Here is a 6,292-nt window from a genome sequence, read left to right as displayed (position 1 = left end):
TGTCCTAGTTGAAAGACAAGGAGCTACCAATAACTATCTCATTTTGTATGGAAAAGAGCCTCTTATTCATATGCAATAAAAATACATTTTAATTTATTCCATTTTGTTGTCCAATGCTGTTGTGAAATGTTACACCACTGATTAAATATATGGATAATTAAATATTATAATGAAGAGATGTGAAATCTTATGATATAACAAATTAATCTAAATAACGTATACAAATGCACCAATAAAATAAAATAAAATAATATATATATATATATATATATATATATATATATATATATATATATATATATGAGTATTGTTATAAGATATATGTCGATTTTTCAATGAATAATGGATTTTAAAAATCGCAGAGATTGCACTATCATAGGTCGATGTTTCTAAAAAAGAGAAAATGGATACCAGGAAATCGTATATTAATGTGCACAATTGGTTGTCGAAATTGCCTTATTTTACCCTAAACTATTCTACCTTAACCTCTGTTTTACAACTTGAATTAAGCCTTTTACATATGATTCCTAGTTCCTTTTAATGATTTTCTTGGATATGGATTACATAAGCTTATCAATTGTTAAAAAGGTTAAATAGGTTTATATTTCCATGTAACTCATTAATTTACATTTCCTTAAGGCTTTATAAGTACTTTTCATTAATCGAAGTCAAAGTGGTTGGTGCAGGATCTCGATATTCCTATACTCACCGGGATTCCTGCACCAAACTTGGACAATCGGTTAGTTCAATGTAGATTTCCTTCAAATGTATCGCAGTTGTTAATTGGAATGGCATGCACCTGCTATTGAATATTTGTTTCATTTTATGTATAGAGCTTGGAGCATTATGAGTGTGCTAATATGGAGGTCGGTCATCGGTTGTCGTGTTTTCCTGTTAAGTTAATTCACCATGGTCGAGAGCTGATAGAACATGTATAAATTAGGGTTCTATAATAGGATAGGTTAGCAATACTGTGGAAGACTTTGGCATATTTTTGTAATTTTGAGATATGTATCGCCATAACCCTTTGGGGTTGGATCCATTGTTTTATCATGTGTACTTGCATAGACTTTTGAATCTCTTAATAAAGGGAGTTAATATCAGTTTTTATCTATCATTCTTGTTATTTCTTGTAATGGTAACCTTTCTCATATAAGCTTAGCATTTCTTAAGAGGGAAATGAGCTGGTTGGCTAGGGCCTAGCCAACCCAGGTTGTTCTCCCCATTTTATCGTTGTGAGCATTAGGTACAAGAATGACTAGTTAGAAGATTGATTTCTTTGTGTTGAGAATTCAGGTTTAATAAAATTCTTGTGATTGTATTACTTTCACTATGTGATCTCGAGCCTGAGGGATTTTTGTGTGTGTTAAGTGTGATTCATTACAGTTCAAGCCTTTTCATTTATTTTCCTGAAGCATCGCAATGCATCCTTTTCTTCTAAGAAATTTTTCTTGAATCGTTTCTGAATGATAGTCAGGGTTGCATGTTCTAGTGATTTAAGCTTCGTTTAAATATTCATTTCTTTTGTAGCAAGTGCACTCTGATTGAAATATAAACGATAAATGTGTGATGGTATTGATATCTCTACATATGATCTAATTCTCAAAGGATATCCTTTGCCTTAAAAAAATGATCGTGAATTAGGGTTTTAAGTACATGAATCGTTGATGTTTTTTTTTTTTTCTGAATTTAGGATTGAGCGATAAACGCTTTTATATATTAAGACTAAATTTGTTTATCTACAAAATATGTGCCACATTGTGATAAATATTCATAGATGGTTCAAGTTTGGGATATTTTAAGTAATGATTCTCTATTTTAACGCCAGCATTTATCGTTCATTAAACTGATAGAATTTCCATGAATATTCACAATTTATATTTTGAACTGAAAGTTTGTGTTGGGAAAAATTTTGAGAGAGGGGGTGAATAAGTATTTTAACCTTCACAATAATTATTTTCCTTTTCAAACAGTATACGTTATTTTACTGAAACCAACTATAAAGAATGAAACCAACGTATATGTAATAAACATCTAATTCATTGTCTTAAATCAGAGTGTGATGCATTAAGCAGTAAACAGATGCAGTAAGAACAGAATAAATCAACACACATAAGAAGCACACATGAACACCAGGATTTTTCAGGTGGAAACCCAATGTGGGAAAAAACCACCGTTGTTGTCATCTCAGTCTTCAATCTTCTTATAATAAAAAGTGTTTACAAGTTTTGTACTGGTGCATATTTTTCCAAGTACACAGGCATCTACCTGTTGAAGGCTACAACCTTCACTCATTTTTCAACTTCTACTGGAAGGGAGATCCAACCCCCTAGATCTTGTACTGGCTGATATGTTTACCAGTATGTAGGCGTTGGCCTACTGAAGGCTACTACCTTGACTCTTCTTCCAGGGACCACATTTCATAAATTTTTAGACTGGATACTCCTGGTACACAACAATAAAATACGAAGGCTACGTTTCATCAAATTTTCATATTGGACCCATCAAAAACATTGAAGCTCAAAAGTCAAACACTACTGCAATAATTGCATCTACCAACAATCAGTCAATCTGAATAGTCAGATCACTATCACCAGAACACAGAGTTGAACCTAAAACGTTGCATCAACAACCAGAACTAACTGCAATCTCAAAAATCATGTGTCAGAATGTATACTCTACTTCAGTCAAGCCAACCTGCATGTATACGCTACTTCCTTTAACCCAACCTGCGTATACCTCTAAAAATATTGAATCATAAAACTTTTGAACCAAAAATTGTACCAACCAGTATCATTCTGAAGATCTACTGTCAAATTACAAAGTTCTAAACAAATAGCAGCAAAGATCACCCTTCTTACTTAATCAATCAATCAATCAGACTCAATCTCCTTATACAGTCAGTTCTACTTTTAGATTTAATTAAGACATCATTGACATATAACAGTAAAACATTAGTACTAAACAAATGACTTTTCTTTTGCATACGCTACTTGGAAATGTTGAACCAGCCTGTATACGTGCCTTCACCAAGGTGAACCAGCTATAAATCTGCAAATAATAACTTATAAATTCACAGCTATTCCAAGCTTTATACATACCCAAATCATAACATTTAAAGAATAAAACATGCGTTAGCATTCAGATATAGCCCATCCATTATCATATCACACAATGATAAGTCATTTCAGGTCTCATGATCCGAATCCAACATGGTATCCAAGGTGCACAAGATATTTCATATCATATCATAACCATATCCCTTACAACATAAAATATACTTCAGATAGAAGTATTCATGAAAAACCCTTTCACTTGCACACCTAGCCCTTTGATCTTCTCCTCCTTATATAGTTTTAGCCTTTCTCAATACCTTGGACCAAAAAAACACTTAGGACCTGTGGTATTCTTAGACGGGATCAAGTAACCGTTATTCCGCTCAATATTGTGGGCTAATACCATGATATGGACCCTTGGTATTATTTAACCTTAATTTTCCATCCCATACACACTTTTCCTCTTGTGAAAGTGTGTGCATACTTATACTCACCTTTTGTTTAGTGAACCCACTTGTATATGCAACTTGGACTAGGTGAACCGGCGTATACAACTTAAACCAAATTAAAACATTCTTTTTATTCAACTTCTTGATTCTAATTTGTAGCCCTTTGTTCCATCATCCTGTTCTCTTGTACCATTTCCCTGTTACCTCTGAATTGACCTGTTACAATGTGAGCTGCCCTTTAGCAAATATGAACTGACCTATGAGTGGGTTTCCATCAAGGAAAACACTGTGTACCATAATGCCAAAAACTTTCATTTGATTTGGGATTTCTTTCATTGCTGCTCAAGTTAAGTTTTCCTTTTGCATTTGTCAATTTCATGCTTGATGAACATAGTGTATTGATTTATGAATTAAGGAATGAAGGGTTGTCAAGTGTAGATTTGTTATAGTACAGGAACAGAGTGTTATGGTACAGGAACATAGCATTTTGGTACAAGAATAGATTTGTTCTAGTACAGGAATGAGAATATCCCAATACAGGAATAAGATTTCTCTAGTACAGGAAGAAGAATTGATAACACAATAGGACATAATCTTCCTTTGTTTTCTTAGCAATGGAATTTAGTTGTAGGAACATATTTTTGCTTTTTGAATTCTTCTTGAATTTTGATTGAATGGCATGCTTTATTTCTTCAGCAAATTCTTTACTTAATGCTTTTGATTGAATCCAGTACCCAGAGTGGAGTGGTGTCATTTTGTTGGCAAGGATTGAAAGGTTTTCCTTGTAATTTATTCTTTTTGATTCTGCATGATTTAATTATTAGAATAGAAGTAGGATTTGTAGGGTTAAATCCAGAATCTTTGGTGTTTCTTGTGCTATGCATCAAAACTTACGTAGCTCCGGTTTGAAAAATTAAGTGTTGAAGGAATTAAATTAAATTGTAATTTTGGCACCCAACATTTTGGCGTCGTTGTTGGGGAGGCGTTGAAAGAATTCTGGTAAAACTTTCATTTTTTCTGCAATAGGGGTAAGTCTACTTTTATTTTTTCCAACGCATTGTGCTTCTATAGTTTGAAGGAATTTCATTTGAATTGATTTGTATGTTGTAGACATATTTTTTTTCCTTTTAACTGTGGCATTTGATTTGGTTTGTTTCAGCAAGCTTTTCATCCACTTTTGTTTGTTATTTCTGGTTGATTTGTTTAAAATGTATGACTAGGAGAGGTAGGGGTCTGAAGCCCAATAAGGGAAAAATAAACAGTGATAAATTGGAAATTTTTTCTCATGTTGGGCCTTATATTGCAGGCAAAAATTCCAAGCAAACACAAACTCACCACACAGGTATTGTTCATCTGGACTCTGGAAACAGTAGTCGAGGAGTTTCATAATTGATGGGAGGGAAGAATGAGGTTATTTGGGCCCAAAAGATCAATTTGAACCATAGTCAACCTTCAAATTTTATTGGGAGTGGCATGATTGGAGGAAGGAGAACGGAAGATCAGGAATACCATGCTAAGGGGACTGGTGAGAATCAACCAATGGAAGAGCAGACTACTTTCGAGTTTCCGCATGTGGATCTGCATGCAATAGTTCAAATGAAGAATATTCCACCATATGTTCTTCCCCATTTCCATGGTAAAGTGCATGAAGATCTAGATTCTTTTCTATTTGAATTTGATATATTGTGTAGGAGTTATGATTATTCTTCAGATGCCCAAAAGCTAAAACGTTTCCCTGCAACTCTCAAGGATTCAGCTTTACGTTGGTTCATGGGACTAGGAGGGAATACTATAGCTTCTTGGGAATAGATGAAGAGGGTATTTTTAACTAAATATCAGGAATATTGTAAGACGAGAGAAATGCAGGATGAGATTTTCACTATTGCACAAGGTGAAGATGAGACCTTGGAAGATTATTTAGAAAGATTTTTATATATCCTTCAAAGGTTGAAACATAAATTTGATCTAAGTACTATTAGAACCTTGTTTTTGCGAGGACTTATTGATGGTGCTAGAAATAATTTGAACTTGTTAGGACAAGGAGATATTTCTCAAAAGTCTTTTGATCAGATTTGTGACTTGTGCAGGAAGTTCTCATGGAATCAATCTAGATCTAGTAAAGGAATCCGAAGTAATTCTAGAAATAGCAAATTTGGATCTACAGATGTTATGATTATTTGATTGGAAAAAAAAATGGATAATATGAAAACTGAAATTATGAATACTTTTAGTAAACAGATAGATTCTTTAAAATTTCATGAAAAATTAGTAGAAGAACAAGAGACATTTTCCATTTATTGTCCAAAATGTAGAAAAAAACAAATTTTACATGAATTTCCTGCATATGTTAGAAATGCTAATAATTGTGTGGTATGTACAGGAAAAAAATCTACCAAAGAATGCCCTTCTATACCAGGATTGAAAGAAGCATTTGAAGGAGAGCGTTAGGAGCCTGAGCCATTACATGCTATGGGATCACGGAAATCATGGCCTCAAGCAAGTACAAGTATAATTCCTGAACATGCATCAAATTTTTTTGGTTATCATGCACCACAATATTCCTATCAAAATAAAAATTACCCTCAACCTTGGCAGCATGGGCATCATTTTCAGTATGGGAAATCTCCTCCTCCTTGGAAACAAGGATGGAGGGGACCACCACACTCTCATTATTCCTATCCTACACCTACACAGTCATATCCTACAACCTATGCACCTTATCCCATGACACAACCTACATTACCAGCAGCCTTGCCTCAACAGACTCAGGCTATGCCACCATTATCA

Source organism: Pinus tabuliformis, chromosome 3_2, assembly GCF_031772625.1.
Source record: "Pinus tabuliformis cultivar Carrire ecotype Pingquan chromosome 3_2, CPIR1, whole genome shotgun sequence".
Classification (NCBI taxonomy): Eukaryota; Viridiplantae; Streptophyta; class Pinopsida; order Pinales; family Pinaceae; genus Pinus; species Pinus tabuliformis.
The sequence above is the reverse complement of the archived record's forward strand: the minus strand, read 5'-3'. Positions refer to the sequence as shown.